Below are 27297 nucleotides of genomic sequence, written 5' to 3'. Positions count from 1 at the left end.
CTACCTCTCCCCAACATCCCTCTTTCACCTGAAAGAAAAAAAAAGGCAATCTGTTCCCACAAAAAAATCTCGCCCCATACATAGCTGTCCATTTCGCACATGTGCCCACTGGATACATGTAATCCAGTCTAATTGGCATCACAACTTATTATTATTGTCCTCACACCTCTCCCAGGGGTTTGAGTGCCCAAATCTACCTCCAAATTCCGTGTATATGCACAGGTGTTGCTGTAGATGAAATGGGCAGCTATGGACCTTCCCTACACCCTTCCTGCACATCTCTAGCTATTTTCCCTACTGTCTTTCCCTCTTTGTGCCCCTTTTTCACCACTGTCCTATTAACCTTTTTTTATTTTCTTTTAAAGAAATTAGCACGGGGGTAAGCGGGAGTAAGCAGGTTTAAGCCTGTTTGCACGGGGGTAAGCAATGCTCACATAGGTTAAGCAATTTAGAAGCTGAGTATAAGAAACTGTAACCGGAAGTTAGCAGTGCTTACCTCTGCGCAAGCACGCACAAACCCACTTACAACTGCTCAAAAATGCCATAATCACTCTGTATTCAATGGCCCTTGGTCTGCCCAGCGACAAAATAAACAGCCTTTGCAAGGATCAAACCAAGAACCCTGCACACCATATCCAAAGTGATTTACCACTAAGCCATGTCAGATATACATAACCCTGATGTATTCACAAAAATATCCAACCCAGTCAGTCAACAGTACAGAGAATGTATTCCAAAATTTAGATGTATGTGTGTGTGTAAATATATTAATATCTAAACAGATACAACATAACTAAATATGCACACATATTTATATATATAGATATATATATATATATATATATATATATATATATATATATATATATATATATATATATATATATATATATATATATATATATCTGTCTGTATATATATATATATATATATATATATATGTATATATACAAATGCCTATATCGACACATATATATATGTCTACACCTATATGTCTACATATACACAGCAAGTTACATATATGTACGTAGTTATATATCTATGTAGGTATATACGGACATAGTTATATATATGTAAGCAGATACATATATATATATATATATATATATATATATATATATATATATATATATATATATATATATATATATATATATATATATATATATATATATATATATATAGGTATATATGACCATACATCTGTAGATAGCAATGGTAGATTAACAAAAACATATATGTCCACATGCACTGTTAATGGAGTTGAGAGGCCCCAAATAATGTACATCTTGTACGAATAGGCATACCCCCCTCACAGCTGAACACGTCCGCCCTGCTACCAAGTGTTAAAGATCCATAACCAGGACCTGACACAACATGAGCACAAGATGTTAACAGTACTACATCCCACCTGTATGATGTCACGCTGGTATTGGTAACACATCATGCAGTACAGTCTGGCTCCCATAGGAAATGTAAAATGTGGAAGCTATCAACATTCCCAGGATACATATACACAGACACATATATGCAGATACAGATATACATATATATATATATATATATATATATATATATATATATATATATATATATATACACACAGGTGACTACACATACACACGTAGAGATATGTACAGTAAGACACATATGTAGAAGGTGCACACACACTATGGAACAGCCACTATGCCTACAGTTAACACCTTAACAACTGGACACTGTATGGGCAACCCATACAAATGACAGTTGTTGCCTGCAACATATACCCACAGAGAAGTCATAGGAAAAAAACACCACACACAGGTTTGCAGAAATGGAAAACCTTTATTTGTGTACTATTACAGTTCTATATGCCATGTCATACAGCTGTTTAAACACTGACATCCATATAAACAGAGTAATGCAACTGTGAAACAGTTATACTAATATAGTAGTCTGGAAAGGTTCACAACTGTTGCTGTCCAGGCCAAGCCCTTCAAATTGTACAATAGTAAGGACAGACTGGGCCACAGGATACCAAACAATCAACAGTAAGTAATGCAGGTGTATAGTTCAGCAGCCTCTATCTACACTCTGTACAAAATCACTAGGTGGTAAAGACTTCAGTTGACCAAATGGGGTGTAACTGTTACATAACAAGGCATAACTGACACCATCACAAGCACACCGATAAACAGAACAGTCTGTTTGGCAGGAGGCAGTAGGCCTGCATTAACCCAATTTATCTAAGTAATTTAAATATAGGTGAAGTATACAGTACTCTACATCCAGATACCTTAAGGCAGTTCACCCCTGATACCCCCACATTTTGTAACAGCCTAAGTCATTTATGGTGCATCCCCCCTAGACTCAATAATACAGGGCCATATACCACTGTTACATACACTGGCCTCTGGAGTGCATAAGGGCACATGTGTAGTGTGTAGGTGAAGCCCACATATATATGGCCCCAGCCCCACTGTATGTGTGGGGGATACAACAGCAGTGGACTGATGGCAGCAATGGCAGTGTGATATACACATGGCCCACTACAGAACAACCCCTGAGAGCATGTCATATGTGCAAAGCTTGGTATGTAGATGGAGGACAGAGGCTGGAACACAGGCCCATATGTGGAAAACTGTTGCCATACACTAAGAAAGTTGCTGGTGTTACAGGATAGTCTGGAACATATCCTTAGTTAGGGAATTGAGATTAGAAACATAAATGGATGTAGCCATGCGCTGATAGTACTCAACACACACACTGCCAGTATAATATCTGACACAGGACCTGTGTGGTGGACAGACAAAACATGATAGGCACACCTCTGGCCACCAACAGGATAGGCCCATAGTCGACAGCTATGCAGACAGACTGCATTCCAAGGTAAACTAGTATGTAACACAAACAACCTGTAACACCAGTACTATACAAAGCATAACAGAACTCTACTCACTCTCTGTCTGTAGTTCTGGAACCTTCTACAAATATGTAGCTGGCCTGAGTGTGCAGGTTCTCTTGTAAGAGGTATTGCTACCTGCTCTCTGTAACACTGATGCCCATACACAGGAAGGATGTCCATCACACAGGAAAGGTAAAGGGACCACACCTACATGATGCAGTGATTTATAGTAGGTGGTTGCCATGGCAGTGGTAATTGGAAGTACTACACAGCAAGCTGCATGCAGTTAGCAAGTGGAGGACACTGATTGGTGCAGAGGCCATCACCTGATCAAGTGCATCACCTACTAAAGCCAGCCTGCAATCTATTCAAAGCAGCTCAATCCATTCACTGGAGAGAAAGAGAAAGCGAAAGCGGGAAAAACAAAAAAACAAAACTAAAGCCCATCCATCTAACAGCTGAAGACGCAGGCATTTAGCCAGCTGCCATTAATAATGACATCATTCCCACAACAGGTATGTGAAATATATGTACATGTATTAGAATGTGGTATGTGGTCCATCATAATGGAATAGATGATGTGGAATGAGTTACATGTGCCATCAGGTGTTGTTGTGATGATGTTCAACTGAACAACTACTATGGACAATAGTGTCTGTCCCTGTGGGTAGTGGGCCATAGCTGTTAACTGTGCAGGTCAGCACTGAGAGCCAAGATGTAAGCCATCATAGTGTGTGTTGTGTAATGGGAAGTATGTATATTACGTGGCCAATAGATGGTATTGGAAGTAATGCCGTTATGATGGACATGTGGGAGCCACGGTCCACCATTGGCAGGATACTCAGGTAAATCTGTAATGTAGCATGTCAGAATGCCATAGGTGTGTAATACAGTTACTTGCAATCAGGTCCCACATATACCCCACTAATGTCATGCCATTTTCATATGTGGCACCTGTCTGTGTTGTAGCAAGGCAAAACAGTGCAGCTGTGCAGGAAGGTGTTGTGAGATTGTGGAGCTGATGTCTGAATGTACCCCACATATAGGTATGCATATGTGTACATATGTCACATATATAATATATAAGGATATATATGTATAGCAGCATGTATGTCCAGAAATATACATATACCCATGTGTAGACATATATATGTGCACATACATATGACATCACATATATCTACACATATATAGATATATACCTATATGCACATGTCTACATATGTACAAACACACACACACAAACATATATGTATACAAAGACATGTCCCCTATATCACTACCACAGTGATGTGTGCTATGTGCGTGGCAGCAGCACACATAGCAATACACACAGATATCTACAGCGGCCAGTGTATGCACTATGGACGGGTATGTCATATGTTAGTCCCTTGTTGTCACCACATTGCCCCTGTCTGTGAACTATGCAATGGAAATATGGGGAAGTATGGTAGGTACACATGTGGAGGTGGTCATGACTGGTAGATATAGAGGACAGTCTACAGAGGTGGTATGTGACACAGGTGTGTGGTCTGTGATGTGGACGCCCTATGGTCCCCAATATAGGCACAATGGGAACAAGCCTCCCACCCACTGCCACTCAGAACAGCAGTCCATGTGCTGAAAGTGCCTGGTCTGGAGGCTGATCAGGAGGAGCATGTTGGCCATGTGAATGTGTACTGGGTGCCTCAGACTGATGTAGAACATCTCTCATGTGTCTGTGGAGCCCAGTTTGGAACAGACCTTTGACCTGAGCTCAGGGGATAGGAACATGTCTGTGTGTGCCCTGGGGGGGGCAACATCCCCCGAGTGGTTCCACCTGATGGTACTGCTGTAGCAGTACATGAGGAGGCCCCAGGTTGGGACACACATGTGATGTGGCCAGGTATCATGGGCAGATGGGTGTGGAGAGGTGGATCAGCTGGCCAGTAGAATATATACATGTTATTGTGTCACTGTTATAGAACATTTGTTGGTAGTAAAAGTCTACACAATCCCGGTACATGTCCAACAGCATGGATAGATATCCCCAATAACACAGACTGTCAGATGTGCAGCAGTCTCAGAGCAGCCATACCACTGGCATATATGTAACCATAGTGACCCTGACAATGGCATGCAGGTGAATAGTCTGTAACAGGCCAGCAATGACAGTGTCCACACAGGGGACATGGTTACAATCACATAGCAGAAGGTGTGGTACAATACAAAATCTGTCCAAATGGCAGTTAAGCTGCAGCCATACCTAATGAGTTGCGTGTACAGTCTGTTGAAGCTGATATGGTAGGGGGGGGTGACAGAAATGTGTATTATGAACTGTGGTAACCTTGCCATATGAGTTGCTCAGACCTGTTTCCATCTTTATGTCTTTTAGCCAAGATGGCACATGCACGGTTGCCCACCTTTTCCAATGCTGAGAATGACGTGTTGATAGCACACATAATCCAGCACTATCCACTGCTGTTTGTCAGGCACACACATGAGCAGCAGGAGAGGACCACCCTGTGGAAGACCTAGTCCACAGGGTCAATGATGTCAGACTGCACAACCGCAGTTATGAGCAGGTCCAGCATCATTGTACTGACTTGCTTCACAATGCCCATCGGCATGCTGCTGCAGTCTGGTGGGATCACCTTCTCACGGGGGGGGCCATGCCATCCATCCCCCCCTGACACATGTGGAGGAGCTCCTGGCCAGCCTCGTGGCACCTGCCCATCCAGACCACCAACAACCACTTGACCCCTTCATGGAGGTGGGCGTTACCCACACACTGGCCAAGGAGCATGCAGGAAAGTACACAGGGCAGATCAGTAGACCACTGTTGTGTAAACATCTGCATTGATACAGGTAGATCATGCATATCTGACATGTCATAGATATATTGTGTTGCTGCATTGTAGTGATAAAAACATGTCCAGATGTGGTAGTATTGTGGGAATTTACTGTTGATGTATGGTAGTACTGCACCCAGCTTGTAGCAGTGTCAAAGGTGTGGCCACTTACATTGCCTCTCTCACCCTCTTATGTAGGTCCCTCAGGGATAACAACAAGGCAGCAGCCTGTAGCTGGTGAGTACATTTTATGTAGATGCATGCCAACACACGGGGCATCTAATGGTGATGGCATATTCCATGCATACATCTACATACCTACCCTGAATGCATGCTGTACATGTGCATGTATTGTTGCTGTGAAATCCACGGTCTCACAGGGGCGACCATGATGGGGTATTGGAAAAGTATGTCAGACACCTGCATGATAACTAACATCCTATCATTGCAGAATGTGTCCACAGGGAGTAACATACTGTTGGTAGACATGGCCCACAGTAGTGACATGTTCTGAACAACACCCATATACAGTGCAACACCAGTGTATATACCTGTAGGACAATGCCAACTGCTGCAGAGATGCACTATGGCATAAGGCATTACAGTACTCCACATTATCAGCTGAGTCTAGGCTGCAACATCTGGTGTTCAGTGTATGAGACACTGCAAAGTGACACAAATTTGTAGGGCTTACCTGTCATGCATCTGCATAAAAGCTGAGGGGGCGGTCTCAGCATGACACACCAGTGCACTGCAGCAGGGATCATAAGGATGGTAGGAATGCCTCTATCTGCACATACTCAGGTTCAGGACCTGTGGCAGCCATAACCCTACCCACACAGCAATAATGATGACATTGTGTGAACACCATAGGATGTGGACATGAGTAGACCTTGCAATCATGCAGAATAGGGAGACATGTGTAGGGCAGAGTGAACATACACTGGCAAATGCAGATGGCCCATGCTGGTATACCCCTGCCATGAGAAGTGACTGCTGTGGTTCACACAACATGAGGTGTGATAAACTGTCATGATAAGGGTGTGCACACATATGCCAACATGGTGTGTATGCATTGCGGTCAGCAGCTGCACACCTAACACATCTGTAGACACTGCATGTGAAAGTATAGGACATATGTTACAGGGCTTGTGCACTGCTAAGATATGCGGTGATGTGGTCCCATGGAAGATCAAGGATGTGTGTGTAAAATCAATAAAGGTGTGTACACCACCCACAGCCATGGTACGCTTTGATGGTTGTCAGTGTAAGAGTTTTGCAGTGGTCATACATGGTCTGTTGATGTTGACAGCTATAAATCAGGCATTCACTAATGACAACAGTCCACATATCATCCCAGGTATGTGTTGCTGAAAATCATAGGGGCTGTGAGAACTAAAGCTGACATCACTGACACAGTACTACACATTCCGCAATGGGTTGTACACCTGTCATTTGTGGTGCACAGTACATGGCAGGGTGCAGAACAGGTGAACAGCAATACTGTGTACATGGGTGCAGTGGTATCCAGGGGAAGGGATATTACCTAGTGACACAGCACATGCATCACACACATGTATACTGTTGCTAGCATGGATTGACTATAGTTGAACTGTATGCAGTTCTGTACCATTTGTTCTGCATGTTGGCAGATGGGTAATAGGAGGACTGTGTGTACTATCATTGTGCAACCTCACCTGTATGTGTGTGTGTGTGTGTGCATCCTGGTGGTTAGTTTGCCTGCAGGGTCACTCTGGTGAAGTGGAGGGAGGTAGATGCATGTATGATGAGTGTCTGCATGTGTGTGTGGCCATGTATGCACATGTGTGATTGTGGGGTGTTCATACGACTGTACCCCCCCTTTGGGACCATGCAGTACATGGACATGGACTGCCACATTACACACCAGGAATACCTGTCATGTGTGTAATCACAGGACAGCAAATAGTATAATATGGTCTGTAGCATGGAACAGGCGTCCAGAGGGAAGGTAGACTCCAGGAACGCACTTAATATTGCAGTCAGCAGAGCGGTCACCTACAGCCCAGATATGCAGCTGTACAAATGCATTGGGGAAGTAATGGTCAACACCAGGAGTGTATCCAAATATTACAGGTGTCACATGATGGGCTGATGGAGCAGCATATCTGGCATGTACTGAGCATTACATACACATGACACACCAGTGGGAGTTATTATGGATACAGCATAGTAGCCCACTCATATAGGGGTCATGCACATCATTTTCAGCCATACAGAGGGTGCATACTGAATGACAGCAGTGAGGCCATGTAAAGCCACCACACACAGGTTAGGCAGGTATAGTAGCAACAGGCCTCGTGTTGTGGCTGCTTGTGTGGGCATTTAGAGGACTGTGATGTTAATGAGTGGTATCAATGTGTGTATGTTAACAAGTGTGATGCAGGATGGGGTTACACATGGACATATACATGGGACTGTCTGTAAAGCCATGGACAGGTAGGTATTATGGAGGTGTGTGTGTGTGTGTGTGTGTGTGTGTGTGTGTGTGTGTGTGTGTGTGTGTGTGTGTGTGTGTACTGTTAGGCAATGCTGTACAAGTTTTAAAGTGAATTTACTGTTTTCCCCCACAGGTGGCGAGGTCAGTCAGGGTCCCTCCTGCATGCAGTCTGATGTAGGTGTCCATACAGACACCGATGATGATGATGATGATAATGTTGAAGCACAGGTGAGGTTGTCAGGGGCGTACACTCTGCCAACATTTGACATCCCCCTTTTAGCCACCCCACCCCCGCACACAGTTTCAGTGCCTATATGCACCCCATCACCAGTGGCCACAGCAGAGGGACAGCTGTCGTTCAGTGGCAGTGCACAGGAAAGTGTGTTAACCAGGCTTACTGCGTCCAGTCGCAGCAGGCATAGCCGGATGTCTGGCAGGCTGCCACATAGGCAGATGTCCCAGGGTGCTCATGGTAGGGCTGCTGGACATCATGCCCTTGTCAGAGGCGGCACAGCTGCTACCAGCAGAAGCATGTTTCAGGCTGTAATGGTGGTGCATGCAACATGTGGTGGGGATGCGGTGACACCCATGTGGACGTGGGCCAGCAACACCAACAGCTGGGAGTTAACGTGGACATGCTAGGATACCAAGGGGCTCCCACAGTGGCAGTAGCAGCCCCGGCAGTGCGGGGGGGGGGTGTGCTGTCCACACCACACCACAGCAGGCCATGTGCACGTGGTCCTGGCCAGTCCCAGGATGGACCTGGTACCAGCGGACAAATGTCATCAGCAGATGAGAGTAGCACATCGTGGCCTGTGCCTGGATGTGCCCACAGAACCCCTGTCAGGCACAGTCCACGTGTCCGTGGCTGGGGGCAGTGAACTGCACACCCTGCCAGGTATGGTCTGCAGCTGTCCATAAACACCTGTGTAGGGCAGCCACATGGCAGAACTGTGTGCATGCATACCCACACACTATGCAAACACACCTAGGGCAACCCCATACCTACACACACCACATCACCTTGGCCAGATTCCTAGAGTACACCCCTCAGCCACACACATGATGTCAAATGTATGGCCCACCCTCGGCCTCTGGCAAACCAACACCACATCCTGTGCATATGATGATACCTGCGCCCCATCCCTGTCATCCATACCATCAATGCAGGGACAGGCTGATATGGTTCTGATGCACATGGTGACTGAACAACAGTGTACCACAGTCATGCAGTGTAACATGTTGTAGGGAGTAGAGGGTGAGGCATATTTGGCAGGTAATGTAGCTGTCCAGCAATAATGCATTATAGCTGTTAGTAACACTGGTTGATTGCGGTCTCTATAATATTATTCATGTGTGTTGTAGGTGTACATGTGTCAGCACGAGGATGATCTGCAGTCATATTGCACAACGGGGTATGTCACTGTGCTGACACCATGGCTGTGACATATCTGGGGTACAGTCGAACACATTTCACAGGTTACTATACTGGTTATTGCCTGTGCCACATGGACAGGTGGCCTGCTGAGGCGTGCATACCCTGCAACCTGATGTAGACCCATCCACATACATGTACACTGTTACTTGCCAACACTTGGACTAGACCCTTACGTAGCTATGTCTTGATATTGACATGTGTGGCTTACATTGCACACACCACACAGCGTTTAGGGTGAGGTGTATCCCAGGTTACATGGTACATGCAGAACATCCCCTGGCATGTACAGTATGCTAATGGGGGATGTAATGGGTGTATTTGAATGATTCATAGTGTGACATACCATCATATACACATTTACAGGCATATAACAGCCAGACATACATCTGAGATACCAGGGCCTATTGCTGCTAACTACCTTGACCATCTCTCCGGTGTGTTACATGTAGGCTGCACATATCACATGCATAACTGGCTTGGATTGTGGTAACAGTTACCTGTATGATTGATGGTGACAGTGGTAACCATAACGTGGTACATGGAATACATACCTGGTGTACCTTGATGTACTAACAGTGTACACAGCAACCACATCCCCCACTGGATATTGCAGTCCCAGAAATTCATGATGCCATACCCACCATCACACATTGACCATGACTGCGATACAACCCATAGTATATCTCAACATTGGTACTAAAGGGATATGCATCTCATGCACATGCCACATGCGTAGTAGGGCATCAGTCAAGCGTAGGTTGCCTGTACATATCCCAACTGGATACCTGCCATCTGCACATCTGTACAGGGACTGACAGTCCATCAGCTTGGCAGGTAGCTATGCAGTAGCATGAGTGCACTGACAGACCAGTAAAGGGTATATACTGTGACACAGCTCACACACCAGGGATACAACAGGGAGGCATTAGTGTCCAGCCATGCTCGCAGGTGTGCTTGTCAGTACTACATTAAGCACTCTGCTCTTGCCTGGGTTAGCACTTTCAACAGTAGTACTGACTTGATACACTACATGCCAGTGTGACAACATGTACCCTGGGCTACTACACCTGTATGTCACACATTCACATGGATAACAGTGCTGTACAGGCCTCATATATGTCTGTGTCCCACACATGACACTCACACACCTTGCTACTGTAATGACAGCATGTAGGTGCATGTATTGTACATGGCATTACATACATTTATTATAGTTTATCAGACTGGATTGTGTGTCCTGGTTACCATGGCTATGCTATGCTTAGCAAGTATCGACACTGCACCAATATAACAGCTAAGCTGATTTGCGCACTGGTAAGCTCTGCCTACACTGTGTAAGTGCCCATACGTTTACCCATGGCTTAGCACCGCTTAGCTTTGCACAAACCCACGCAAACCCGCTTAAAGCTGCTCAAAACTGCCTTCACCACTCTGTATCCGACAGTACTTGTTCTGCCCAGCAACAAAGTAAACAGCCCTTGTAGGTCTTGAACCCAGGACCCTTTACACTGAAGTCACAACACTTAACTACTACACCATGACCACTGTGGAGACAGCTGTTGTTTTACCAATATAGCTGTCAATACACATATTGAATAGTATTGTACAATTGCCTTTAGATCCTAATTTGTGAAGTCCTTGTTATTAATATTTGTAAACCACAGAAAAACAGCTAGTGATCCAAACCTCAGCCAAAGAAGCCACTATTGTTTGCCAAGAAATTCAGAGTTCTATGTCAAAAGATGAAAAATTCTTTATTTTAGGTAAGCGCTTTCATGGCGCTGCTCACACCACTTCATCAGACCTTTTAGAACCATGCATCACAGTACTCTATACTTTATACAAAATTTTGAATCAGCCCATTAACTTAATTGATTCAATTGATTCAGTTAAATAAATTAACTTGTTAATAACCCATAAAAACCTTCTATTAAAGCTATGCATAAGGTGCACAAGCTCAAACTACTATAAAAACATATATAAGAAATGCATATATAACAAATGTGTATGAGTGTAAAGACACAATAAAAACTCATAAAAACACTTATAAAACTCATGTATGCATACTTTTAGACCAGTGCATTCATACAAAGATAAAAAACAAATACAAACATTTCTCTCTTTCTGCACCTAACCAAACTACTATAAAAACATATTTAAGAAATGCATATATAACAAATAACCATATGTGTATGAATGTAAAGACGCAATAAAAATTCCTGAAAAACACTTATAAAAGTCATGTATGCATATTTTTAGACCAGTGCATTCATACAAAAATAAAAATATAAAACAAATACATACAAACATTTCTCTCTTTCTGCACCTAACCAGAAGGGTGCTTAGGTATTATTTATTATATAACTGTACCAAATGACTTTTGTATGATCAAATCAAAGGCCTATTCCACAAGACAGGCTTAAGGGGGATTCTAACGTTTAGCCCCTGACCCCTCTCTGCTCTCAATCTAATAATCCAACGTGTCTCAGAATTCTCAGTTCTGTTTATTATGTCCCCTCCTCTATCATTTTCTCGTATTGATTCTATCACTTGGAAGCTAAATGTATGCTCTGGCCCTTACTTTGCACATGCTTAGCCAATGCATTTGTCACATTCTGGTTCCTAATGTATAATAAATGTTCTCGTATCATGAACCTCAATTCCCTGTTAGTTTTTCCTACATAGAAACCTGAACAAACATTACACACTGTTATATATACTATATTCTTGCTATTACAGGTAGCTTGAACATTGAACACATATTCTCTACCTGTGTCAGGGTGCATGAAATTATTACTAGCATCTATGTATCTGCACTGATTACATCTAGTGCATGGTAATGTGCCCTTTTTGGTAGTAACGTTTCTGCTTGATGTTTCTTTGGCTTCTATGGTATTACATAAGTGTCTCTTCAGAGACTTTTTGTTTTTAAAGGAGAAACTTGGTTGTTCTCCTACTATCTCCCTTATGTTGGGATCATGTGTCAAAATGGGCCAGTGCTTCCTAATGACCCCTGTTATTAGGGACATATTACTTGAATATTGGGTAGGTACTCTCAGGACTTACTACAGGGTTCATAGTTGTTTTATTCCTATTATCAGAAAAGTAGGGCTTCCCAGTAGTGTCTCTTAACTTGGCATTCTCATCTATTATGTCAGTTGTAATGTGGCTCAAATATGGCTCAAACCATCCACTAAGGATGAAGAAATTCTTCCACCTGGTTACAATATACTTAGGGTTGATCGGATAAAAAAAAAAGGTGGTGGAATAGCTGTAATGTTTAGAAATACACTGAATATCATTATGAATCCAACACAACCCCCCAAGGTCTCTAATATGGAACTAATTGCCCTAAAAATATGCCTAAACAACCAAAAGAGTATCAATCTAATTGTAGTCTACATCCCACCAGGTAAAAACTTAGAAACCATGGAGCTAACCCTAAGCTGGCTTACCTCAAACTACCCCCAAGAAACAATTGCACTAGGAGACTTTAACCTTGACTGGTCCCAATACTCTGACCAGATGAATCCCCTGCCCATTAACCTATATGGCTTCTCCCAAAATATAAAATCTCCCACAAGAATAGGTAATTCTCAACAAAAAGAAAGCATTATCGACTGGATTCTCACCAATAAAGACACACCTAATTATACCACGGGGACCCTCCCCAATGATCTTAGTGACCACCTTACCACCTTCATCATAAAACATAAATTGACATGTACAAACCTTCCCATATATAAACTAGTTAGAAACAAGAAGAAATTTGTTCTTGAACAATTCCTAGCAGAACTTAAATCCTGTAACTGGTCCATGCTAAAAACACTCCCCATAGACGAGAGTGTTACATACTTTAATGACACATTCCTAAATATACTGGACTCTCATGCACTCAACCGATCCATCAGAGCCAAAGTCCAGACTGCACCTTGGCTAACCAAAGACACCAAATCTAAAATTAAGCTCAGAGACCAGGCCTGGGTAAAGTGGCGTACCACCAAAGAACCCCTAGATCGCATCAAATTTCAGCAGCTCAGAAACTCTACAAAAACAGATACTACCCCGGATAAAAAGAATTATTTCTGTCATCTCCAGGGCAAACACCAAAATAACCCAAAGAAGTTTTGGGCAGGTTTTAATAACCTCCTTTATTCTGGGAAATCAACTACCCCTACCCCTGAAAAACTTATAGGTAAAGATCCTGAAGTAATAGCTAACTCATTTAACTCTTTCTTCACTGAGACCGTTCAGGCACTAGCCAGTCAGTTACCTACTTCTTCCACCTCCTTAACCAGTCCCACTGGCAAAAATCTACCTGCCTTTAGTCTTCAACCAATATCCACCTCCTATATTAAAACTCTATTAAAGAAACTCAAATCATCCACCCTATCGGCTGATCATCTCCCAGCTGAATACCTACAAATAGCATCTGATGTTATAGCCTATCCCATCTCAATCCTGACTAATAGAACTATTACAGAGGCCACCATCCCCTCAATCTGGAAAATATCATACGTCATCCCACTTCACAAGGGAGGCTCCTCTACGGAAACATCGAACTATAGACCTATAGCAATATTGTCGCCTATAGCAAAAATTATGGAAAGGTGTGTTCACAAGCAACTCCTACACCACCTCACCCTAAACAATCTTCTGTCTAAAACTCAACATGGGTTTCGCCCCCATCATAGCACTACCACTGCCCTCCTTTCCTTTGTTGATTCAGTAAATAACAATCGGAACAACAAATTAATAACTTCTGCTCTCTTTCTTGACTTGTCAAAAGCCTTTGACATGGTCAATCACCAACTATTGCTCCACACCCTTAAATCCCTTCACCTCAATAACCTAGCCCTACGTTGGTTTAATGCTTACCTTACTGGAAGACAACAAGCAGTCCAGTGGCAAAGCAAACTATCTCACTTGCTACCAAATACCATAGGAGTTCCCCAAGGCTCTATTCTTGGTCCCCTTCTCTTCTCTGTATTCATAAACGACCTCCACTCAGTCATCCCCAAAGCCACCTGCATTCAATATGCAGATGACTCCACCCTGATTTGTTCTGATGTCTCTCTCGATAATCTCCAAGTAGTCACCCAACACTGTTTTGCGGCAGTTGAAAAATGGTTTTCTGAACGGAAACTCATTCTAAATCCTATAAAAACTAAGCTACTTCTAATCTTCCCCACCTCTGGAATCCCGTCAGGCCAATATCCGCCACATTCTAATAATACGATCTTTCACGTTCAATCCATCAATGGCACCATCATTGAGCCTGTCACCAACACCAAACTACTAGGTGTTACTATTGATCACAAGCTCAAATTTGATGTTCACATTAGTCAAACTATTAAGACAGTAAACAAGAAACTAGGTTCCATGTACAGAATTAAGAACTTTCTAACTCCTTATACCAAACCAACTATAGCACGATCACACCTTCTCTCCACTCTACTGTATGCCTCCCCGGTCCTATCCTTCCTCAATAAAAATGAGCTCAGCAAACTCTCAGTTGCTTATAACCACATCGCTAAATTTGTTACTGGATCACCTTACCGTACTCATCACTGCCTCAACCTAAAGAAACTTGAATGGTTAGAATTACCTAACCTTCTTAAATTCAACCAACTTATGAAAGCATTTAAAATAATTAAGGAACCAGAAAAAAAACTCTCTCTGAACAAACTCCTGACCCCCTACTCCAACCTTAACTGCCTCTGATCTTCTAATAGTGTCCTGGTACAAACTATGAAATCAAATAACTCAGGAGGTGATGCTCTCTATGCCAATTCTATTGGAAGGCTCTGGAATTCCCTTCCCAATAACCTAAGACTAACAACTTCACTCAGCCATTTTAAAACTAGTCTCAAGTCATTTCTTAAGGCACACTGGCTATGCCCTTGTGACAATCCTGACTAACCCTATAGCTGCTTACCACCCACTCACTATTATCTATAGGACTCTTCACCTAAAACTTCTCTAGATCCCTTTAAACCAATTCTCTATACACGTTAGTTCCTCTTAGATTGCCCCCTTCGTATAACCATAGAATCGACTTGTGAATGAAGATATATCCTTCTCCCTTGTGATTAAAAGCTCAAACCTCTTTACTTCTTAACCTATCTGTATATCTGGAGATTTACTCATCATGTACTTGTGGAATTTAATAGAATGTATTTGTAATGAGTCTCTCTGTATTTTGTATACTATGAATGTTGCTGATGTTAGTCTATGTATTGTTCTTTTCAAATGTGGAGCTTTTCTCCCCGGGTCTCTGCTGAAAAGGGATATGTATCCAGTCAGACTAACCCGGTAAACAAATGTAAAATAAAATATAAAATAAATAAATAAATGTGGTCAGTGTAACCCCTCTCTCTAAACCTCTGTCTCAGGTCAGTGATCTCTTGGTCAAAGTCCACGTCCCTTGCTGTTAACCTAGATGCTCTCAGTGTTTGCTCTTTTACAACATTTTTAAAAATGTGTCAAGGGTGCATGCTCTCTCGATGCAAAATGATATTTCTATGACACTCCTTATGATATAACTTAGTAGTTATTTGGCCCTCTTTTGTCTTAAGCACCTTCACATCTAAAAACTCCACTTCCTTATCTGAAACCTTCATTTCAAAGGTTAGAAAGGATGTATTGGTATTAGCATTATGGTAAAACCTATTGAGTTCTTCCTGGCTACCATCCCATAACAAAAAAAGGTCATCTACAAAACACTTGTAGAATATTATCTGGTTTTAAGTGCCATTACTTATACTATTATTCTCCCATAAGGCCATGACTAAATTTGCATAGCTGTTGGCACTGAATCAATTAAGTTAATGGGCTGATTAAATTTTTTGTGCAAAGTATAGAGTACTGTGATGCATGGTTGAAAAAGGTCTGATGAAGTGGTGTGAGCAGCACCATGAAAGCGCTTACCTACAATAAAGAATTTTTCATCTTTTGACATAGAACTCTGTTTCTTGGCAAACAGTGGCTTCTTTGGCTGAGGTTTGGATCGCTAGCTGTTTTTTTGTGGTTTACAAATAATTTTGGAAGTTACTGGCAAATCATTTATACTAACTGAGACCTAAAAGAACTATTCATCTTGTTATTAATATGACTGTTGCATCACATATGTTGTTTTATCATTATGTGCACATAGCAGATACACACGGTGAGATACATGTGTGAGGGTATACACATCCATGACGTTTACTCATGACAGGAATATGGTTGTATACATACATACATAGGTGTATATATGTCTACATGTACATACGGGTCTACTTCATAAGATCAACAGACCATTTGATCGACATTTATTTGGTCGACATTCATTTGGTCGACAACCAGTATTCAAGGCACTTAACAGGGATTTGCCCCCCTCCCCAATGTCATGCAACCCTGGAATTGCTATATATATAGTTAGGGGATGTGTGTGGGGGGCGAAGGCCCCCACCTATTTCCATTTAAAACATGAAAATACAACAAAACTACACATTTTAAATGAAAATAGGTGGGGGCTTCACCCCCCACACACCACCCAACTATATATATCAACTCCAGGGTCGCACAACATTGGGGAGGGGGGCAAATCCCTGTTAAGTGCCTTGAATACTGGTTGTCGACCAAATGAGGTGTCGACCAAATGAATGTTGATCAAATGGTCTGTCGATCTTATGAAGTAGACCCATAGATACACATGTATTCTCATACATATTTCTGTATACACATCTGTATAGTGCTACATATATATGGCCATGTGTACATCTCTTTGTATACATATGTATATATATATATATATATATATATATATATATATATATATATATATATATATACATATGTGTATATATATAGGTATGCATATATGTAAATATAGATATATGTGCAAATAGCTATATATGTATGCACATCCTGTGTGTACAGATATGCCTAGTTATGTTGGGGTATATATATATATATATATATATATATATATATATAGATAGATATATATAGATAGATATTTATAACTATATGTGCATACATATCTATTCTGATATACCTACTACTGTCACTATATCTCTGCATATGTATATATCTGGGTGCGTATGCATATATCTATGTACATATACATGCCCATCTATATATGTCAATATGTATATGTGTAATTATATATATACATATCTGGATAATTACATGTACATATATTTTCACCATATGTCCTGAACATGGAGTGTAGCCCTACCCCAGCTCCTATAGTCTCACCTTCGTAGTGCAAGGGGGTGTCAGGTATGTATAGCAAGTATATTAGTAGACTACTGCTACTGTAACTGGAATTGTCCTCACAGGCATGGTGTGTGTGGGAGGTCACATTTGCTTTTCACATGTGTGCCATTGGCTACTGACAGACATCCTGAGGACATCATAGTACAGTACCGCTGCTAGCATGTAATGCCCCTGTGGACTGCACCAGAGATGTTGGCCAATATATGTGGACATTCTGACACTCTGTACAGTCCAGAAGTATACACAGAACCCCTTAGTGCAAAACATGTGGACCAAGCCTAACAATATGGATGTTAACAGCCATGTAGACGGGTATAACACATAATGACTGGTATACATTTGCCACCATAGGTTATGCATTCACACACCCCTGTCTATCCTGACACATAATAACCACTGGTACAGGGGTGCCTTGGCAACATACTACCCACTAGATATTGACATACATCTGTACAGCATCCCACTGCTGTGTGTGTGACATACATGACTGTTAAGGGAGGCCCTGCAGCAGTACATCTGGCAAATATCTGGACATGACACCTCACTGGGTAAGTACACTAAGCTGCTTGGCATGTAACAATGCACTGTGCAGGCTACAGGCAGACTGGCTCAACACTGGCCTACATCTCCGATGGGGGAATGTACATGTACCTGCATATATAGCAGGCTCTATGGGCATGTCACAACACAGGGTAAGATACACCTGTGTGAAAGTGCATAACCACAATCAATGTGAACACAGCCACAGCCACATATGGTAAGCTAGCATAATATTACAGTATATGGACTATCTGTTCAACACCATCCTCATATGTGCCACTCACAGACTAACCCTACATATACTGGGCTGCTACACAATTTGGTCTGATGCCTGACTGTGGTATGGAACATGTGTGTGTATGGCCTTACAAACATGTAAGCCAATACAGTAACATACAGTGTAGCAGCATGTAACATCAGCTAGGATGGGACCTAAAACAATGACATCTACCACAGTCTGTACACAGGCCAAAGTACATATTAACAATCCACACACAGTTAACTTTCACCATAAGTACACAGACCTCAGTACTGTACAAGCAATCACAGAATGTCCAGGTTATGTCATCAAATATAACTCCCTACTGTACATAACGTGTAGCAGTCTGATATCTCACTGGCTTGTTATCAGATATGATTACACTAATTATGGTGTACAGCACATATGCACCTCTTAACGCATGACATATGTACAAAGGTTGACAGAGTTGTGGCTGGAAGCACATACACAGGGCCAATAGTGACATGTTGCTGTGATAACCTCATACATTTACTGTTGTAACAGGGTTTGTTGCAACATATGTCCTATGAGGGATATGAAGTCAGTAACTGTCACGGCTTTCACCATCTACAGACTGCAATCCTCACACTACCTTCTGCAGTTCACAGATATATGCTCTGTGGGTAACACATGAAACCAAAGGCACAACACACTGCCCAGTCTGCAGATGACCCTACAGATGGGGATTCCTCATAAGTATAGAACTGACATGGCAAGAAATAAAACATGTAGGATAGCCATATCCACACATACACTGTTAAACCAACATTACTTCAAATGCAGTATAACAGCACTTACAGTCTGTAATAAGGTCAGGCACAACCCCCTCCTGTATGTTGCCCTGTTTCTACAGTGTATGTTGTTAGAGGTAAATCCCCAATCCATCTGAGATGCTGTTTGCCAAACAACAGATCTAGTTCCTGCTTACAGTGAATGAAAAGGGCCAACACCAACATGATGTGCTTAGATATTGGAGTGTGTTGCCATGCAATTGGCTATGGGAATGTTACCATAGCTGTTCCACATGCAATCAGCTAGGGGAGGGCTGCAATTCGTGCAGGTGCCATCAGCTGATCATGAACATCACTTAAAATACACATGCTGCTGCCTAAGCAAAGCAGGTGTAGGTCTCCACGTCCACCAGAGAGGGAGTGAGAGGGGCACACAGAGGCAAAGACAAGTCAGGGAGGGGTAGGAGAGTAAAACTTAAGCATGTTTGTGTCACACACCTACCAGCACAGGGTATCAACCCCCCTGATGACTATGTAGTGCTATCACATTTCTATGCAGTTATTGGATGCGCCACATAGGTTACATGTTGTGGAGCCCTCAGAACATATATATGATGGTGAGTGACATCTGCAACGGGGATATGGTAGCTATACGGTAGGTGTAGTACACTTGCCTGTCCGCATGAACAGGTGCCAGTGTCAACACAGCCACATTCTCGCAGGGATGCACACACATTGACACACTTGGCAGGACCAGGAATACAACCCATTACTAGAGAGATTGCCACAACACATTACTGTGCAGGTATCACATGCATCACAGAGATCATACAGAGGTTATATGGGCAAAGGGTATGGGGAGGTGTCTGACATCAGACAGCATGCTGCAGTATGCTAATGGGGGTTGTTGTGAGTGTGAATGTGAACATATGCAACATACAATACACACACACACACACACACACACACACACACACACACACACACACACAGGGTGCCAGTACTGACATGTATGGGTGCATTGATTCACGGGTGCATAGCGATGAACTGTGCCAGACTGTTATACAAGGCTAGGTTATGGGTACACTTTGGCATCAGACCACATGACAATGGTCTGCATTGTGGCTCAGGGGTGTAGATTCTGGAACTGCCCACACTGGTGTGTATTGTATTCACCATCTAGTCACCTGGGTGACTAATGCATGTGGGCAATGCTGTGCATTGCTTGCCATGTATGAGTTCCTTAGTCCATGACATGGACGGTGTCTGTGATGTGCACACCTCCCACATGCATGTACAGTGACATGTGGAACTGTACTTGGGGTGTCTTGCCCTTGTTGTGTACACAGATCATCATCAGATGTGCCAGTCCTGGCCTCATGTGGCAGGAACTGGCAATGGCAGCAGGTTTACCCTGCACCTACATTGATAGCATGCTAATGGCATTTCCTGGTGTCAGTGGCATCTGTCCATACAGGGCATGTTTTCAAACATGATATGTCCTTTGTGGGTCACATTTGATGGCACCACAGGTGTTGCAGGTGTCCAGTGGGGAACATGGGAAAAGTGCACTGTCTGCTTGTACGTGCCTGTTGGACAGATGGACAGGGTGCCATGCCCTCTGTAGGCCACTGCAATCACTCCATAGTTACTGTCAGTGGGAAATATGCAACATAGTGGCTGTTGTCTAGGAAAGTGTGTGTGTGTGTGTGTGTGTGTGTGTGTGTGTGTGTGTGTGTGTGTGTGTGTGTGTATGAGGCATGGGTTGAGACTGTTGTCTGACTAATACTAGGGTTGTTAACTTTGTTTGCCTGGCCTTGATGTCACATGTATGGGTATGGATCTGCACCCCAGCCTCTCGGCTATTTCACATCTCTTACTCCTGTACAGTGGACATTGCGATATATACTAGGGCCACCATATAAGAAATTTGCAAAACCCACACCACATTGGGCCCAGTTGTTATACACTCACAACCACCTCCACACAGGATATGAGTTACAAACACACACACACACCCACACACACACACACACACACACACACACACACACACACACACACACACACACACACACACACACACACACACACACGTCATGTCTGGGATTAGAACTCCTACCTATTTTATTACACTACAGCAATATGCAGTCATAGTATGCACCACAAGGATTACTGGAGTACTCCTTCCCAACGATGTATTTCACATTGGATGACATCAGCAGGATTGCCAAAGTAGGGCATTCAAATTGTAGTGAGTGTGGCTAGGCTAAAATGCACTGCTCCCTACACAGACATTGAAACACACACAAAACATCCACAACTGACATGTGTGGGTATAGAACTCCTAACAGAGGTCTATATCACAGTACAGCATGAAGCTGTTATAGGATACACCATGGGGATTACTGGAGAACTCCTTCCCCAAAGGTGTATTTCACAGTGAATGACATCAGCAGGGTTGCCAAAGTAGGGCATTTGTACTGTAGTGAGTGTGACCAGCCAAAAATGCATTGCTCCCTACACAGATATTGAAACACACACATAACATCCAGAACTGCCATGGGTGGGAATAGAAGCCTACCAGAGTTCTATGTCACACTACAGCAGTACATAGTTATGGCACATGCTACTAAGATTACTGGGATATAACCTTCTCAGAGATGTATTTCTCAGTGGATGACATCAGCAGCCTTACCAAAGTAGAGCATTTCAATTGTAGGGAATGTGACTACCCTAAAAAGCATTGCTCTCTACACAGACAGAGACAGACACACACACACACACAAACACAGTTGTGAAGGCTGGGATTAGAACTCCTCCCTACTTTATCACATTACAGCAGTATGCAGTTATGGCACATGCTACTGAGAGTACTGGGATACAAACTTCCCAGAGATGTATTTCTAGGTGGATGACATCAGTAGCCTTACCAAAGTAGAGCATTTCAATTGTAGGGAGTGTGATTACCATAAAAAGCATTGCTCTCAACACAGACAGAGACAGACAGACACACACACACACACACACACACACACACACACACGCACACACTCACAAGCACAGTTGCCAAGGCTGGGATTAAAACTCCTCCCTAACTATTTTATCACACTGCAGCAGTACACAATTATGGCATGTGCTACGGAGATTACTGGGATACAACCTTCCCAGAAATGTACTTCTAGGTGGATGACATCAGCAGCCTTACCAAAGTAGAACATTTCAATTGTAGGGAGTGTGACTACCCTAAAAAGCATTGCTCTCTACACAGACAGAGACAGACAGACACACACACACACATGCGCGCACACAAACACGCACACAGACACACACACACACACACACACACACACACACACACACACACACACACACACACACACACACACACACACACACACACAGTTGCCAAGGCTGGGATTAGAACTCCTCCCTAACTATTTTATCACGCTACAGCAGTACGCAGTTATGGCATGCACTATGGAGATTATTGGTATACAACCTTCCCAGAGATGTATTTCTAGGTGGATGACATCAGCAGCCTTACCAAAGTAGAGCATTTCAATTGTAGGGTGTGTGACTACCCTAAAAAAGCATTGCTCTCTACACAGAGACACACACACACACACACACACACACACACACACACACACACACACACACACACACACACACACACACACAGTTGTCATGTCTGGGATTTGAACTCCTGCCTATTTATTTTATCACACTACAGCAGTACAAAGTTATGGGATGCACCACGGAAATTACTGGGCTACAACTCTCCCAAAGGTGTATTTCACAGTGGATGACCTCAGCAGGCTTGTCATAGTAGGGCTATGGGGAGGACTGTGTGTGTGCATGGGCCATAACTCATTCATTTAGAGGTTGACACTCCACATGCGGGCACACACAGGGTCATATTTTGCAGGTACGTGTATACAGCTGCTAGATGACTACTTCCTTGTACAGTCATGTTGCACAACTAGCACGTGCACCACATAGTCTGTAATACTGACTGACACTGGTGGCTAGTATCTGCAGTGAGTGACATCTGAAACTCATGTGGTTGGGGCCTTTGGCTGTGTGCTGGGTGGAACAGGCCTGGATGGCTCCTTGTCACAGTCACCCTCTTCCACACATCTATGCATGTCTACCTTTGGCGTATTATAGTGTGCTGTCCTTACATATATGTCTGTATTCCTATCCATTGTGTGTGCAAAGCATTAGTCATGCATACTGACGAGTGCCTGCACTAACAACTGCGACTGCCAGATATGTCTGGTCCACTGGTGTTTTCAGACATGGCCTTCATGTGTTTAAGTGTGTGAGCATACCCAGTATGACCTTTCAGTATGATGTTGACTGACATTACCTTCATTTCTCTAAGTGCGTGAGCATGCCCAGTATGCTCATCTGTATTTAATGTGTGGATCGAGTCCAGGTAGTTTGTACTGCAGTGCAGACCTTTGTGTTGTACACCGACAGGTAGCATGCTGTTTCTGCAAGGTATCCATCGAGCATTTGGCATTGACTGTTACTACATTTCTGCATAGGATGGGGGGGGCTCATCTGACTATTTCTACATTTCTACACAGGATTGGGGGGGCACACCTGACTGTTACTACATTTCTACATAGGATGGGGGAATGCACACCTGACTATTTCTACACAGGATTGGGAGGGGCACACCTGACTGTTATTACACTACTACGTAGGGTGGGGGAGCTCACCTATTTCTACACAGGATTGGGGGGTACACCTGACTGTTATTACATTACTACGTAGGGTGGAGGGCACACCTGTCTATTTCTACATTTCTACACACTATTGGGGGGGCACACCTGACTGTTACTACATTACTATGTAGGATGGGGGGCATACCTGACACTTGTGCACATTTGCTATGACTGTACTGGTATGTCATGTACTCCATTTCATTCTGTATTCTTACCTATCATGCTGACTAGAGGCATACCAGTGTACAGCAGATCGTAGCTTTGGTTGCCCTACATGTTAGTGCCTGACTTCCTACCCTTCAGAACTAACATCCCACTGCCTGACCTGCTGTAGTCTGTCTGTGTAGGCCTGGGGGGAGGTTAACCATAGCCGACATTCAGGGGCCATAGCACAGGCTCTGTTTGGGTTTGTCTACACCTGGGTACGTGAACCGGCCTGACTGGCATGTGTGAGCCATATGGACACACATGTCACCCAGCACATTTCCTGCACTGGGTTTTGTCACCCTGTGTAGTACTGGCTACTATGGTGAATCCAGTATGTGTTACAGATGTCATGGTGCCACTATGGGTGTTTACTTTCTGCTGCCATGACATTCAGCCACCCAATTCCTTTGCATGCTCACATCCATACCACAGATACAGGTAATGACACATTCTACTCCATTTGGCAATTGGTAGGTTGATTGACTTACCCTGAGGGTGTGCCAGAATTGCGGATGGTGCTGGAGGGCTGCCTATGTCGCATGCACATAGTACACTCCCTATACATAGCTGAGCACAGGTAGTGTCATGTTTGGCATCCCTTTTACTGTATGGGCGATTCAGAGAGAGGTGTCATTCCCTGGATCCCTACTGTGTCAATGTATGTGCTATGCGTTGTCTCTTTGCCGCAGCCTTGGCATACTGGGCATGCCTCCATCTAACTATTGGGGAAGGCTCAGGTTGTTCCTCCTCCGAGTCACTCTGTGCCTGTGCGGGCCTTGGTATTTGTGGAGGGCTGTGTGGCCCTGCCCCATGCTGTTCCTGCTGCAGTTGTTTCTGCAGGATCATACTGTGTAGCATGGCACATACCATAACAATTTGGGTACATGTAGCTGGTGAGTACTGCAAGGCTCCACTGGATGTGTCCAGACACTGGTACCGTGACCTAAGCACCCCAACCACGCGCTCTATTATACATCTGGTCTGTGCGTGTGCCTCATTATGGCGTTCTTGCTCAGGGGTGTGTGTATTTCTGATGGGTGTCATCAGCCACGGCTCCAGTGTGTAACCAGAATCCCCCACTAGCTGACTGTAGGGGATGTCCCCATTGGCAAATCTCTGGTACAGCTGCGTCAGATGCCATATGTGGGAATCTTGACAGCTTCCAGAGCAGCCAACACACACATTCATTATAATGCCCTGGGCATCACAGACGACCTGGCAGTTGATGGAGGGGATGCTCCTGTGGTTGATGTAGGCCCTATCCTGATCAGCGGGTGGTGTTTTGATGCGCATGTGCTTGCAGTCTATAGCATCCACTACCTCAGGGTATTCTGCTGTTTGGTGGAAGAGATGCATATTGCTGGCCAACACCTCATGGGTGTTGTGGAAATATACATGCTCACCGGCATGTGCTGACATGGCATCCAGTAACTGGTGGAACACTCTGGATGCTGATGCCTGTGAGATCCCCATGATATCCCCAGTTGAGCTTTGGGAGCTACCTGTGGCTAGTATTCCTAGGTCTACACATACCTTGGTATCCACTGGGAAGGGTTCCCCTTGGTTAGTTGGGTTTGTCAGGTGTGGGAGACACAGTTCAACAATTTGCTGCAGGAGGTCTTTGTCCACCCTACAGCACTCCACTATCTCCAGCTCATGTAGCCCCTGGTAGTTTACCCTGGGTCTGTACACTCTTCTCCGTCTCCTCACTGTGGGTTGATCGGCAGCATTCATATCCTCACCACCCTCAGCCTCTTGCACATGTTGTTCTATGTTGCCTGCTGCAGCCCTTCTCATTTTGTATGTTTGTTTGTTAAAACTTCCCTGCTTGTATACACCAGTGGTGTAGAGTGTGGGAAAAATCAGAGACAAAGGTGATTGCATAGTTTATAGTAGTGTTCTGGGCTGGTCTGGTCTGCTGCCTGTGTAATTGGCTGATTCTGATACATTTCACCTGCTAGCTATGCTGGTTCTCCTTGATTACCTTCCTACTGCTGTTTTCCCTTCCCACTGCCTTCCTGTTTAAGCCTGGGGGCACGCCGTGCAAACAGAGTGCTCATATGTGCACAGTGCTGCTATTTCCTGGTTTAACTTTCTTTCTCTTCCTTTAAAACCCGGTGTACAGCATGCAAATCTGCTTAGGCAATGTAAAGAGTGCTAGGCAGGTTTAGACACACCCCCTAGCTTAGCTGTGCTAAGCTAGGAGCAACCTGAGCCACAGGGCTCCAATTCGCTTAAAGTATGCCTGACATACACACCCATGATGTCACCTAACTCCTAGGCTTGCACCGAGCTATTCCTACTCTTACACTGTTGGGACCTGACTCACATGCTGGGGAAAACTGGGATTCAATACCATTCCCTTCATTTGCATAGGATTGCCTGCTAATGCATAGTTACATGTCTCACACTGAGCCTCCCCCCTTAGCAACCACTACTCACTGGCCATGTTGTCTTCTGCCTGCCATTGATTTGCATGGCAGAGTACTGATTTTAGTTAGAATGCTTAATTTAGGTTTATTTTGATATTTTCCCCTCGTTCCCATTTGCGCGCTGCTGCCCTACGCTTAAACAGCCGAGATTGGCTAAAAAAAAAAGTTGATTATTTTATTTTTTTCACTTTTTGCAATGCCAATGGCCTTATACTTGGCCATTGGCATGCTTACTACATGATATGCAGCCTTTATTTGGAGCTGTCACAGCTCTGTTTTGGATTTTGCAGAAATGTACTCGGTTACCAATGGAGTACATTTCCGCAGATTGCACTAATCCTGCACAGCCGGTTGCAAGTTTCCTGGACTGCTAAAACACCTCATTTGCATAGATTTCACCTGCAAATGGGGTGATTTGCATACAGGGGCTTAGTCCGTGCAGGATTAGTGCAGAAGTGCTCATGCACGCCC

At 43.6% G+C, this 27297-nt stretch overlaps 1 protein-coding gene across 1 annotated transcript in view; it reads right to left on the bottom strand.

The window, feature by feature from the left end:
• LOC122808522 (protein Aster-B-like) overlaps positions 1–27297 on the bottom strand; it is a 1382984-nt gene that overhangs the window by 554168 nt on the left and 801519 nt on the right. The window lies entirely within an intron of this gene.

This window comes from Protopterus annectens, chromosome 8.part0 (assembly GCF_019279795.1).
Source record: "Protopterus annectens isolate FY-2018-M chromosome 8.part0, PAN1.0, whole genome shotgun sequence".
Taxonomy (NCBI): domain Eukaryota; kingdom Metazoa; phylum Chordata; order Ceratodontiformes; family Protopteridae; genus Protopterus; species Protopterus annectens.
Note: the sequence above shows the minus strand (reverse complement) of the source record. Positions and strands in the feature narration are given on the sequence as shown.